The sequence below is a fragment of the Gadus chalcogrammus genome, chromosome 1 (assembly GCF_026213295.1).
Source record: "Gadus chalcogrammus isolate NIFS_2021 chromosome 1, NIFS_Gcha_1.0, whole genome shotgun sequence".
Lineage (NCBI taxonomy): Eukaryota > Metazoa > Chordata > Actinopteri > Gadiformes > Gadidae > Gadus > Gadus chalcogrammus.
In genome coordinates this window covers 12,354,361-12,370,132 of record NC_079412.1, presented here as the reverse complement: position 1 = coordinate 12,370,132, position 15,772 = coordinate 12,354,361, and positions in this window count along the sequence as shown.

Here is a 15,772-nt window from a genome sequence, read left to right as displayed (position 1 = left end):
CTCATGTGGCTTTACACCAAGAAAAACATCCAGTCATTCAAGCAGCAGGTATTCTCCAGGGCCAACAACTTGTGTATCTGTGGGTGCGCGTGTGTGCGCGCGCGTGTGTGTGTGTGTGTGTGTGTGTGTGTGTGTGTGTGTGTGTGTGTGTGTGTGTGTGTGTGTGTGTGTGTGTGTGTGTGTGTGTGTGTGTGTGTGTGTGTGTGTGTGTGTGTGTGTGTGTGTGTGTGTGGGTGACTGTACATGCTATATGTGAATCGTCACTCTCAATGATGGTATTCCGATTGATTTGGGGGATGACCGTGATAACAGCGTTTAGGAGCAGTGCGCAGAGGTGATTAGTTGTGGCTCCCAAGGACCTGCCAGATTAACATTTAGCAGTCAATATATTTCACGAATTATCCGAAACTCATATACTCTCATAAAAAATCACCGCCAGCAGGCTGTGTGTGTGTTATGTGGATGTGTGTACTCGTGTGTATGATCGTCTTAATGTGTATGCATCAATTTCAAGAATGCGAGCGCATTTAGCCTAATCGCTAACATAAGCGCATCAACATGTTGATGTACAAGCAAGAATAACAATGGGAATGCAGCAGACTCTACTGCTTCAACCATATGCCAGTATTTTTCAATTTTTTTCGGTTGCAATGTTACCTGTCCAGCAAAATTAAAATGAAAGGAGTGGTTTGTAAACCAACTTCATTAAGTGTTACGAGAGCCACAATCTAGAAGCACATCTGTTTCAACTTTATGTTAAACGTATAATCTCTGAATGTATAACTTTGTGCGTTTTCCATGATATATAAAGTGGAGACAGCGCTGGCCCTGTTTGACGTACAAAATATATATTGGCATAATAATCCGTTGAGACGAGTGCATCACACACTCAGTAAGAGTCTCAGTGAGACTCAGTCCATTGAGACAAAGATCTAGGCCAGCAACCTACTTCTCATCCACAGAGAGACACACACTTGTGCATGATCCTAAAGACTACATGAACCATTCAGAACCTAGGGTTTGCTCCTCTTTTCTTACAGCCACCATAGCCTTTTCCCGGTCCTTCATATTTGCTTTGACCAATCATGTTGCTGGAGGCAGGGATCTATAAACCCGTAATTGAACACAATCTCTGCCAACAGTAGTAATCTGTAAAAAGCTGTCTGTAAAGGTTTCAAATCAATACTGTGTATCTGGCAACTGTAGAAATACACTTATTATAACCCCCTTCTGAAAGCCTCATCCACTCGTGCAAATGAGTTTCTCTTTGGTAGAACAACAAGGTGTAACTGCCCTTTCAGTGTTTGGTCTCTGGCCCTGCAAGCTCCGTGACGTCTCCCCCTGCAAGTTCTGCCTTAACATAGTTGGACTGCTGGATCTGAGTTTACCCAGTCACTAACCAACCTTCCCTCAACACCTCCACCATGTCATGCTGGGGAGAGAAACCGGGGCTCTCATTGGGACAATGGGACACTTGTCTCACAGTTGTTGTTGCTGCTGCTGCTGTCACTGCAGTCCTGGGACAGGCGTTTGCCTAAGCTCTGGAGTCACAACAAAGACTAGGACTGGCTAGGGAATAAACAATCATAGATCTTCTCAGGGTCACATCCAAGAGAGCAAGCAGACCTTCCTCGCCAGCGCCTCCCAGGGCTGGTGCGTCAAGAAGCAAAGCCTTGTTCTTCTGGTTTTGGGTTCTCCTCTGTAGAACGGGAAGAATGGGCCGAAGGGGATGGATTATTATAACATTATTACATTGTCCCCATGTTGTTCCATTGCATTCCAAAGCATCATAATGACTCATCAACCATTTGAACCTCTAATTCAAACAAAGAGCGTAGTGATATTATAAAGCATGCATTGTCTTGGTCCTTTAAGAGACTTACTGCCTCATAACCCAAAATATTAAATTGCTCCCAAATGCACGTGAAATGCTCTGCAGGCTATGTTGATGTCACTCACCCGCATACTTTTCTCTCCTTCTTCCTCTCCCACACACACACACACACACACACACACACACACACACACACACACACACACACACACACACACACACACACACACACACACACACACACACACACACACACACACACACACACACTCCTGTGGTGTGTTAGTAGGGTTTTGATCATGTCACGTGACCGACTACCAAAAGCCATCGCTTCTGGAGAACACCAAAGAATTCCAAACACGTTCCATACAGGGAGTCAGATAACTGCACTCTGTGGACTCCGTCCCTCTGCATCACCGGGCTCTAGCCTTTGAGTAACATATATGAAGATTAATAAAGCAACACATTTGTGCTTTATAGACATATTATCTACACATTTCCTACATTTTTCTGGGTGAGTTACAGTTATAGATTACTGTAGTACTAAGTGAACAGACTTTTGAATAGACTACTTGGAGGACAAAGTGAATCAGTCGTAGATCAACCTTATTTCAGAATACGGCAAATGCTTTATCCAACCCTTCAATGATGTGTAGATGCTTAAATTGTTGTTTTCTTCACAGTGGAGAAACATAAGGGAAAGCAAGGTAATTATGCCCTAAGTACACACAGACATACAATCACCCACATAGGTACACACTTGCGTGCACACACACACACACACACACACACACACACACACACACACACACACACACACACACACACACACACACACACACACACACACACACACACACACACACACACACACACACACCTCCTCACATACACAAAACACTAAATGCCACTTCAAATCCCCAGCCGTGGATTGAGAAATTCACCAGATGTAGGGATGCCCATTTAACATTAAAAGTACAGTTGAGGGCAGAAATCACTTTTGGAGCCAAGCTGTGTAACCACAAACAGATGGGCTCTACTGCCGAACTGCAATAGATGAAGGAATGGAAATAATTTTGCTCCAACCAATCAGAGGTAATGGTGGCCAGCCCTCTCCTGACACCCCCGTTCTGACAAACTAGTGGTGGCTGCAGTCAGCATAACTCCTGTGTTGGATCAGTCCACTGGGGCAAAGGGGGGGTGAGGGAAGGACCACAGCCCTCTCTTTGCATTTGGCCATGTACCGGATGTGTGATTGGGGTGTAAAGTGCATGGTCTGATTATACATTAAGTTACATAATTCCTGATGGACCAGCATTCACGGTAAATGTATTACCGTGTGTGTGTATCGTAATCTGTCTCATTGTATAATTGTGGTGACTTCGATGTTTGTTGGAGCTGAAGGGTAAAAGTCCAACTCCCTCAGTCTGTTGGTCTCTCTCTGTATCTCTCTTTTTTTTCTCTTCCGTACACCAATGCAAGAATTGAAATGGCCCTTGTGTATGAGGCCATGAGCTTAGTCAAATGAAGGCCACATTGGCCTGGGTTTGGTGTGACAGAATGTGGACCGCATGGGGAACTCTACAGACAGCCCCTGGTCCTGAAAGAGCATCAGCACATCAGAGTCCAGAGAAGGACTCCTGCTGATGGAGAGAGAGAGAGAGAGAGAGAGAGAGAGAGAGAGAGAGAGAGAGAGAGAGAGAGAGAGAGAGAGAGAGAGAGAGAGGGGCGGAGAGAGAGAGAGAGAGAGAGAGAGAGAGAGAGAGAGAGAGAGAGAGAGAGACGGAAAGAGAGAGAGAGAGAGAGAGAGAGAGAGAGAGAGAGAGAGGCGGAGAGAGAGACGGAAAGAGAGAGAGAGAGAGGGGCGGAGAGAGAGAGAGAGAGAGAGAGAGAGAGAGAGAGAGAGAGAGAGAGAGAGAGAGAGAGAGAGAGAGAGAGAGAGAGAGAGAGAGAGAGAGAGAGAGAGAGAGAGAGAGAGAGAGAGAGAGAGAGAGAGAGTGTGAGAGAGAGAGAGAGTGTGAGAGAGAGACACATAGACAGAGAAAGAAGAGAAAGAAGGGAAAAAAATAAGAAATGGAGAAATAAACACAAACACAGCTCTAAGCCCTCAGAATGTACTGTTGCACACCAGGGACAGAAAGACACACTGGAAAGCATGGAACAACAACACGTCTATAGCTAAACATTAGAGTTGAATCAAGAATCAAGAGCATTCCGTTCAGCCATTCTGCTTCCAAAGGGAGTTGGGGGGGACGGGGGGGCGGGGGGGAGACGGAGGCGTCGTCAGGCGAGATGCTGTTCAGAGGAGAGAGTGTAACAAATTCCATACACACCAGCGGCATGTTTGTGGAGCCCCGCAGGCCGCTGGTTTGGGCTGGCGATGCCTGGGACCGCTCTGCAACAGTAAACAGTGGGGGGAGCTGCAACCAATCAGCAACTTAGCGGAGTAAACAGCCCGAGCGGCCGCTGCAGGCAGAGCGAATGCCTGGATGTGTGCATGCTGGTCTTTGATATGACCACATTGTTTTTGCTTCGGTTTACTGCACCTTGCAAAGAACGCTACGATACAAATGGCTCGTCATTTTGACGAGGGGAGAAAAATGATGGGATGTGACAAGTCAGTTTTGCCTGTGTATCATGAAAAGCAAATGAAAGTTCAGCATTGTATATAACTGAGTTAGAGAAATGCGCCCTGGCATGGTACATAATAACAGAGGTCGTTCAATGGAGGCCCAGAGACTCTTAAGAAATGTTGACAGGTTCCACAAAAGAATAAATGCTACGCATTATTCTCCTTCATTTGCAATTCATAGAGGATCCTATGAGAGCGCAGAACAATTCTGATCAAATGTCAATAACAAAATAACGCAAAAACCCAAATATAAGGCCCTGCTTGTGTCTCCTTACCAAAGGACCAAGTATCACAAAATTATCCATTAAGCATCTGTGGCAGAACCTGCTATTCATAACATGATATGGATGATGGACTGGGACATAATAACGTCCTAAACCCTTTAATTATGGCCAAGCAAAAATGAATTCTACCCTCCCCCCCATACCTCCCGAAAGAAAGGGTAGAAAAACAACGAAGTACATTGTTCCCCTGGTAACGCAAGAGTGTGCAGCATCATCATTATTATAGGGAGCAATGGATGTCATCGCTGGGCGGCGTGGAGGATTACAGGCCGGAGCGGCGGCAAGGGGGGGGGTCAATTTAAAATAAAGAAGAAGAAGCAGACGGCGGGGAGGATGAAATTAAATGTCCCATCAGGGGAGGGCAAAGGCCGGAGATAATCTCAGCAGAAGGCCTTTATCTCAGGATTAAGTACGTCGTTCCAACGCTGTACGTTTACCGCCGTGCTATTGTCCCTGAAATATAATACCTCTTTCATTTCGGTTGTACTGTGTGTGTGTGTGTGTGTGTGTGTGTGTGTGTGTGTGTGTGTGTGTGTGTGTGTGTGTGTGTGTGTGTGTGTGTGTGTGTGTGTGTGTGTGTGTGTGTGTGTGTGTACAGGGGTTGGTTGGGGGGGGGGGGGGGGGAGAAAGAGGGGTCAGGACAGCGAGAGAGACTGAAGGGCCTTTTCATTAAAACATCAAAGAGCGTGCACCCATTCCTCCTTGGATCGTAGCACTTTGCTGAGCCACTTGGCCCACTGTACGGTTCAAGCTTATCCATCTGTAGTCAACTGGCGTGGTCCTTATCACGCTAATTACTTCATCAGAGGTCGAGGAGGAGGAGGAGGAGGAGGAGGAGGAGGAGGAGGAGGAGGAGGAGGAGGAGGAGGAGCAGGAGGAGGAGGAGGAGGAGCAGGAGGAGGAGGAGAAGGAGGAGGAGGAGGAGCAGGAGCAGGAAGAGGAGGCCCCGGCCTCTCCGTTGTCTCCCCTCAGGAAGTTGGACGTTACAGTTAACCACACTCTTGCATGGATCAATGCTGATCGTTCCCCCCCCCCCCCCCCCCCCCATCCCTCCTCATCACCAGACAGCCCTCACCACCTCCACCCCCTGACCTCCCAGCAATGTGGCCCGTATACCGACCGACCTCCTCCCCAGAGCCTGGAGAGATGAGTCTCCAATAATGGGAACATGAGGCTGTCATTGGGGATTTGAGTTAAAGCCGGCCTGTACATCCGCCCCCCGCCAGGGCTCTGGGTATGTACCCCCGTCAGGTGCAGGATCAGAGACTAGGTATGCACGGAATGCCAGCTCCTTCCCAGGGCCGTAAGCACGCCATGCCACGCACTAACTCGCGCTCACACACACATACGCATGCAAACACACACAGATACACTCACATATACATAAACACAGATACACACATACACTGTACATACACACCGACACACACATATATATGTATACAAACACAGGCACATACACTCACATATGCATACACAAACATATACACACATATACATGCACACACGCAAACACACACTTAAACATACACACACACACGCACATGCAAATACCCATACACATATTCATACACACAAACGCTCACATATATATACAAACACACACGCACACACACAAAAACGCACACACAGACAAACACAAACCCACACACAAAAATGCACACACACCACACACATACACAAAAAAACACACAAACCACCTTGCATACACACACACACACACGCACACACACAAACATGGACACGTGGCTGAAGGGGGCTCTATGGGGAGACGGCGTTGCAGGTCAAAGGGCGAGGATTAGCCTTCATGCACGGCGTACGATGTTCAATCTGGGATCATTTATGGAAGCAAGACCCAACCCAAGCTGCAGAAGACGGATTGCAACACTCCATCAGGCATGCTTCTGGTGATCACACGCAATGACCCATGGACGTTGTAGTCCAACACTGTGACGGCCCCCAGCTCCGGCTCACCTCCCATCCATCGCCTGTCTTTGACCCTGAGACGTCTCATCCGGCCCAGGGCAAGGACACACCAGGGTAGATTAGGTTTTCTTTCCTTTTTATCTTCACACATAGTAATCTCATTTCACGGGCTCCGCACAACCAAGGTCAGCCTGGAGGAAGGGCGGGGAGAGCAGGGTCCCTGGAGCTGGGTGGAGGTCCTCTCACATGCTGCCCTGTGCATCATCTCACATGCTGGGTGTGTTTCAGCTAGGGGCCCCTTTCTTCTGTTATGGAGTGTCAGGGTATCTGGTTGAACTAAAACTAAAAATATGAAGTTTAGCTTCACTGACAGGCTACTCATGACTCAAGTTGGTGGGAGTATATCCATTTGAGTGTGAGAGAGAGAGAGAGAGAGAGAGAGAGAGAGAGAGAGAGAGAGAGAGAGAGAGAGAGAGAGAGAGAGAGAGAGAGAGAGAGAGAGAGAGAGAGAGAGAGAGAGAGAGAGAGAGAGAGAGAGAGAGAGGCCAGAGACAGTGCCCTTGGGGGAAATGTCAAGCCTTGATCAAATGTATTTCATCACCTCACCCTGCCTTATGCCGCTCTCTTTCTCAACTCTCACTCTCTTGGGGGCATGGTTAGTAGGCAGGTCAATGAAGCGGACCACAACCTCCACGCCCCGAGCCCCCAAACGTGGGGGTCTAACGTGACATTCAGAGACCCTCCATCCACCACACCCACACCCACCCCACACCCCCCCGCCGCGAACCCCATGGAGTGTGATAACGACACGGTGTGAGTTACATACCAGCGCATCGCATAGATAACATACCAAACCCAGAGCAGCTGCTGCCACTGACTCCCCTCAACACATTCCCCACTCGTTGATGAGCACGAGCACTTCCCACACACACACACACACAAATGCACTTGTACACACATGCGAGTGTGCATACACAATCGCACATGCACGTGTACACAGGCCGTTGCATATGTGCTTGCACACACAAGCACGTGCACGTGTACACTCGCACATGCAGCTTTCGGCGGAGCCTCTGAGTCTCGCTGGCCTTTGTAAATGGCCGTGGAGAATGTGTGTGTAATGGGGTATGGCGGGTAATAATGCCGGGATGGTGGATAACCGTCAATTAATCATCCATGTGCGACACAGGCAGCGGAGCCCGTCTGTACGTTGGATGGGAGGGGAGGGAGACGCGAGCAGAGCGGTGTAAGCCTTAATAAGGTCTGGTACCAGCCAAGGTATAAGCACGCATTAATAAAGAGTCTCTGGGGCCGGCACAGACAAAGCTGGGGTTTAGGCGTGAACCTGGTGGGAAAGTGAGGCCCAAAAATAGCGTGTGTTAATGAACGTTCAGACATTCACACACACACTCACATGACACACTCACATGACACACAAACACACACACACACACACACACACACACACACACACACACACACACACACACACACACACACACACACACACACACACACACACACACACACACACACACACACACACACACACACACACACACTGTATGAACAAACACACATAAACAACACACACACACACACAAAAATTACACACACAAATCATAAATCGTTTTAAAATAAATCCCTGCTAGGCATTTCCAAACATCAACGTGGAGGCACATTAATACAGTTTGAATCTTGCATAGCCTGTAAAAACCAAGAGATCCAAGATATGAACCGTCTTTATTGTACTGAATGTTGCACCACTTTACACAAACAAAGAATCTCAGGTATCGAGTGAATATATTGAATACAAAAACATAGTTTCCTTATTTCTCTAACCCCATCTCTCTCTCCCTCTTTCTCTCTCTTTCTCTATCCCCCACCCCCCTCACAGCTGTTTGTAATGGCTTCCTGGAAAGGTGTGTTGACCCACAGAGAGGCTGTGCTCTGCCCATGAAGGGGCTTCGGTGAGCCTGGCCCAGCCATGTTTTCTTTTAATAAAGCACAAAAAAGAAAAGTGATTAGCCCACCTCCCCCAGTCCCAGTATGGATTTAACCCCTTCAGCCATTCTCAGAGAGGCGCATCAAATCTCTCTCATGCATAGGGCAGGATATGAAAGATGCCTTTCAGATCCTCACAGAACATATGCCGGGCCACACGTGATGTGTCTGAGAGGGACGTGTGTGTGAGTGAGTGTTTGGGGGGGGGGGCGGGGGGGAGGGAGGGAGTGCATGAGTGTGTTCACACATGAGAAAGTGTGTATGTGTGTGTTTGTCTGTGTGTGTCAGTGTCAGTGTCAGTGTGTGTGTGTGTGTGTGTGTGTGTGTGTGTGTGTGTGTGTGTGTGTGTGTGTGTGTGTGTATGCGTGCAAGTGTGTATTCGCACATGAGAGTGTATGTGTGTGTGCATCCCCCCACAGCAGATCTGCAGACTGTCCCTTGTCTTCTCAGACCATCGGATATTAAAGTTGAGATTTGCGCGTTGGCAAAACATATCTCTGCATATCCCCAGGCATACTGCATCCACTTCACAGGCCCTGGCCCTGCTACCGAGGCTCAGTCACAGCACAAGAATGAAGCGATTCCCGGACGTGTGAAGAATTCCCTAGGTCTGCCAGAGAGAAGGCCTCTGAAGCATTCGGATGTCGGTTTGAGTTCTGCACGCGTCGGACTGATACGTTCCCTCTTTCCTCCTGATATCCCAAATTTTTCAGGCCGACCACGAGCTAGGGTACCCTGAACATAAATCACAAACAAACATGTATGCCATGCGCTCACGTGTCCAGAGTGGAGACAGAGGTCTCTTCCCCGGGCGTGTGAAACAACTGTGTACAAAACAATAAAGAAAAGAGTTGGACTCCAATTTGGGTGGGCGTGACCACCAATGATTTGCCAATCATTCCACTGCTTTTATGAGACTGACACTGTTGCCAAGAGACGAGAGAGAAATCCTTTGAGATATAAATCAGGAGAGGATCCCGAATGGAGGGATAAAAAGATAGGAGTGAGACAGCCAAGTGGAGAGAAAAAACAACTGAAAGAATTGTAGATAGTATTTAAGAGAAAATGGGGGAAACAAAAAGCCGCAGCTATGATGACAGACACTTGCTTAACATCTGATCAGAATGGCTTCCAATGCTAAACCACAGAACACTAATGTGTTGATTGAGATATTTGATTTTTTAATAGATTATATTTAGAATGGTACTTCATTTAAAGGAGTAATGTTGTACTCGCTTTGAGACAAAGAAAAAGCATTCCGGCATGGAGAGTTCTGCTGCTGATTTAATTTATATTGATCCCAATAGTGGTCATTCTTACTTATACATCCTTTGTGTAATCATGATTGACAGCAGGAGACCTCCAACGCTGCATCTCCGTCTGATAAGAGCCAATAAACCATATGTATTGCTACCAAGGGAGTCCAAAGGAAAACGTTCAGGCATGTGAAATGATTCCCCAGCAGCAGATAATACAGTTCAAGAAAAAAAAACATTTTTCCCTTCAGAATACTGTTGGATCACCTGAATACCGTTTAAAGTCACTCATTTTGTGGACTAGTATCAAAACTGATATGTATTTCTTCCTTCTGTTATCCATCATCTCATACGCATCATACATATACTGAAAATCTCCCAAACTGTATCCATTCACCCCAAACGACAACTAGAACCTCTGAAATACTGCGTTTATTCAATTCAAGGAATGCCAAATCAGAAGACGGGGGGGGGGGGGGTGAAAGTCGAGCCTCTGAATGTGAGGGCGCAGTGGGAGGATGGGAGCATGACAGCCCACCTCGGTTCGGCCTGAATCAAAACATCCCTTCCCTGTTCCGCCGCACTCATGAATGGGAGCGGAGCGCCCCACGAGCTTCCACCCAGGGCCTGCTCTTTGTTTGTCTACCCATGGATCCTGGCAGCCCTGGTGCACAGGGAACAGGAAGGGATTCAGACGGGAAGCCGGGAGAGAGAGTGGAATATCATTAGATAGAGAGAGACAGAGTCCGTCCACTCTATAATCCCTTCGCGGAGCAGGGACCATATGGAACAGGGCTGGCGGCCTGCGACCCCCCCCCCCCCCCCCCCCGGTGAGGGCCTTCTGATCAGATGTTTGGCTTGGACTGGATGGCTCTCCTTCCCTGGAGAAATGAGACAGGTCTTAATCTCCTCAGAGTCGGTTCGATCTCGACGCGTCTTCAGGACCCACCTGGCATAAGAAAACCAACCTCCGTGGTGGAAATGCGCCTCGGAGCCGGCAGCTGCATGCGAACCCGACCGAGGCACTCAGGAACATCAACAATGATCTGTACTTGAAAACGGTACAAACGTTTGCCTTTGAAGCGCCTCTTTACTTCCAGAGACCCGGTTCAAAAAGTTTCCAACAAACAAAAGAAATCAAGGGGGATTCATGTCCAGATGCGAGCCATTCATTGTTAATAGTTGTGGTATGTTACCGACTGTTGGCACAAACACAGTAATCGTGATGGCTTACTTGGGCACAGACCATAGTATCTGTTCTGCAAGGAATCTGTGGGCAGTTGGGGCTGACTTCCATTAGCCAGCTGTGCTGCAGGAAATGGAAATGGAACAGATGGGATCTGTGGAGCCGGTCCAGCCGAGGAAATTAGCCAATATCTGTTTACTGACCAGGTACCATGGGTCAGTAGTAAACATTATAAGCATCAGGCCTGGCCAGGAAGCAGTGAGGGAGCAGAACAAGAGCAGGCAGGAGGGAGAGAGCGAAAGACATCGGTCTGTCTGTCTGTCTGTTTGTTGCTCCCTCTCCTTCTCTCCCTCTCTCCCTCTCTCCCTCTCTCCCTCTCTCCCTCTCTCTCTCACACTGTTTGCCGTCTGCCCTGGTGGCATACAGAGACTGACCCATAGAGAGACACTGAGAGCCAGACATGGAGCGGATACAAAAAAAAGAGAATCTAGATAAAGACATATAAGGATCTACTCTAATTGAATCATGTCAGTTAGAAGACATAAGGCAGCGATAGCTCTCGAGATGAGCCTCTTTGACACAATCTTTGCAATCCAAATGAGATTCCATTCTTTCCCATTCACTCAAAGTGCTGTGGTAGATAAACTCATTCGGTACATTCTGTAACTTGTGTGGAGTACATCAACACATCTATGCATTGCATGCATTGCTGGATGTTATTTTCCAGCCAATTTCCTTCAGTTCGCAGTCTAAAGATTAAGATCTAAACTGCCTCCCCTACGTTGTCTTAAACAGCACAACGGTTTGGAGTGAAGCTTTGAGTTATTCAGGTTATCCCAGTTCCTGGGGGCTACATAAAGCATGCATCCTTTTGTCAACTTATCACCCATTAAAAATAATGACTATCGTTCTGTTTCCAAGCATATCAGCGTAGGTCTTGCACCTTTTTATCTAATCAGTGCTCACCAGCTTCCGCAAGAGACTCAAGGCTCACTTGTTCACAGTTCCCCTGGACACTGCATAGCCTCCCTCCTCCCTCCGACAGAAGCCGGTCCAAACAGACATCTTTACTCGCACCGGGGACAGAGGCAACGTGGGACACCCTGGATAGACAGGGGCTCTTAGGAGGAACACGCCAGTCTGCGAGTTTGGGGAGGGCAGAAGTGGGCGGAGATGTGGAGAGGAGAAGGGAAAATGTTTGAACCAATCGAGTAATTAGTGGTTATTTACTAAATACCTCAAACACACACACTCACACACACACACAAATACACTGATGACCTCCAACACACACTCATGAGAATGTATGCTTGCGTTATCGTGTGTGTGTGTGTGTGTGTGTGTGTGTGTGTGTGTGTGTGTGTGTGTGTGTGTGTGTGTGTGTGTGTGTGTGTGTGTGTGTGTGTGTGTGTGTGTGTGTGTGTGTGTGTGTGTGTGTGTGTGTGTGTGCATGTGAGTGCGTGCGTCTGCTAGTGATTTAAAGTTTGGTTTGCCTGAAACAGAGCCAGCATATCATGATAAATGCTGAGGGAAAGAAGAGGGAAAAGAGAGAAAGATGGCAAAAGAAAAAAGAAATCAACTCATTGGGGGAGTATTGGAATACAAAAGTAAACCATCAGACCGTTCAGTTCAACCAGCCCCCAGGCCCAAACGTTAATCCTGGAGAGGAGGAGACGATAAACGATAAGCGAGGGACAGAAGAAGCATTCGGCAGAGGTAGGAAAGGTGAGAATGATAAGGGAATAAGGGAAGAGAGAGATTTATGGACGCACTAAAAAGAGAAGGGAGGCTGAGGAGGAGGAAGAGAGGGATTTTCGCTTGGATTTTCAAAAGGCCTCGTTTCTCACACAGTAAAGCCTTTTGGACTCAGAGAGAAGACTGTGGCGTGATTAACGAGTGAGGGGTTTTATTCACCTGTAGTGCCCGGCAGAGGGAAGCTCGGCTGTAAACCTAACGGAGAAGAAAAATAGAAAAGTAAAGCAAACGCGTCATGTATAAAAATAAGAAGAAATATAAAGAACTGTAAATGTACAAAGGTATGTTGCAAGGGATAAAAGCAGAGCCCACATTTGTGATCATAACAGAAATAAAGGTCTACGTTAGACGATTAGTTTGACTGTAACCTTGGGGCTAAAACATATAAAGTCAAAGGTATTTTTTATTAATGATTAACCTTTTTTGGCTCCGCTTTGATCAAAAACACCCGCTGACATAACTTTCCATTTCAAGAGTAGGTAGAGAAAAGAGAGAGAGAGAGGAAGTGAGACAGAGGTTGAAAGTGGGTGAGGAAGCAAGCGAGGGAGAGCGAGACCCCATATATATTTTGTATTTTACTACCACACATACCGCCCGAAACAAAAAACCTGGATAATAAATCATGTATAAATGTTGGAGGAAATGGGCAGTGGAAGTATAAGTGGCCAAAGAAACAGAAATGGAAAAAGATTAACTGAGGGATGGAGTGAGTGAGTGAGTGAGTGAGTGAGTGAGTGTGTGAGTGAGTGAGTGAGTGAGTGAGTGAGTGAGTGAGTGAGTGAGTGAGTGAGTGAGTGAGTGAGTGAGTAAGAGAGAGAGAGAGAGGAGGAGAGAGAGACATGAAGGAATAATAATGGCCAAGAACTGAAGAGCGAGTGTTAAACATTCAGATGATAAACGATTAGCACAGAGGCCTGCTGTGAAAGACCAATTCACCACCTGGACCCCCCACACCCCTCCCCTGTCATGCAACGGTTTACAGGGGGTCCGCCCCTAGTCCCCCTGCTACGAGAGGCTCCATTTTCATCCCTAAGCCCTCGCACAACACACACACACACACACACACACACACACACACACACACACACACACACACACACACACACACACACACACACACACACACACACACACACACACACACACACACACACACACACACACACACGTAAGCTCTCAACACAATGCACATGTGTGTGTGTGTGTGTGAATGTGTGTGTCACGGGGAAGGGATATCCAACTCCTTACGGCTGTGACAATGTCTGCCAGAGTTCAGCTTTGTAGTCCATAGCCAAGGACAACATACCAACACACACACATGTTCACACACCACAAGGATCATTCAACTGACTGACAGGTGGGAGGGAGAGACAGAGAGAATGCTGTTATGCTAAATGGTGTACGAGTTAAATTACACATCCGACTGGTCAAGGTCTGAAGCATACAGGCAATTAAGGCAAGACACAGGCCAGATCCTTGATTCTGCAATAACACTAATGGAATATGTGATCTCTTAAATATAAAGAAAATAAGTAACATCTGAGAACTGCACTGCACTCACCTGATAGCGAAATGTAGTGTAGCAAGTGTGGTGAGTCGGGCAGATGTATGGGCCACTTGTGCGGTCCTTATGTACTACACAACCACATAAACGCATGCATAACAAACGCCTGTTGACCAGACCTCAAAGGTCTTACGCAGTGCTTTAAGCCCCAGCTCTTTATGACTTGACCTGATCACTCTAACAGAACACAGTGCTCACGTGCTCCCATGCCTCACTTGTACCTGCCCTGGTCTCTCTACCTCTTTTTTTCACTTATGCACGCACGCATACACACACACACACACACGCACGCACACGCACACACACACACACACACAGACTGTGGGAAAGTGGTCCACGTGCCTCCCTCAGGTTGGGGTCACGCGAGTCAGACATGTGAAGCCCTGCTGTTTAGGGGTGACGGGGGAATACAGAGGAATCACAGGCCGCTAATCAACATGCTGGAGCGGGAGGAGAGGGGAGGAGGGGAGGTAAAACCCTGAAGACCTTTCTCATAGGAAGGCCTTTAGTGTTTTTTAGTTAGTTTGTAGCTAAGTGTTTTAGCAATCTTTTATGTTATTTTTTAGTGTGAATAGCACTTTGGGTTACCCTGAGTGAAATATGCTTTATATATGAAACAAAACTATTGTGAATGGTGTGAATAGCAGTAGTAGAAATACTTTACAGGCCTACTCACTTTTAACTGCAAAACAGAGATTAGCCATTCATCACTATTTGTGTGATTGATATTTTTAATAAAAGCTAAGTTATGAAAACTGTTTGCCGTTGTGCTACGGACACCTTTCAGCTCACCCTTTACACAAACATTAACACAGAACACCCAGTGTGTGAGGAGATGGCTGATGTTTGGCTCATGGATCCTCACATCCCGTAAGCCCTATGAGCCGTGGAGAAGAGAAGGCAACTGAACGGCACAGTGGTTCACAAGGCTGTGGCGATATGTTTCCCATATGTAATCACAGAGACATGGTTAATCACCAAACGCCCGCTCTCTGACAAGCCATTAATTACAATTATGCGCCTTGCATGACTTCAAAAAAAGTTTACCAATTGGAACAGATTTCCCCCTGATGCATAGTAGACAACAACAAAAGAGGACAGGATTGGCAGGAGTGAATGACTCCAATGTCTTGTGCAATTTGTATAAACAACTAACTCCTCATACTCTGATCGTGTTTATATTAAACTATCCTCCGCTTCCATCCCTCATACCCTCGCTCCATCATCGTTGTTTTCTGTTGAATGTACATCGCAGATCTTATTATATAGTAGTTATATCCTACTGTGTTTGGCTTAGATGTTTGGAATATGTCAGTGCAATTTGTGCAAGG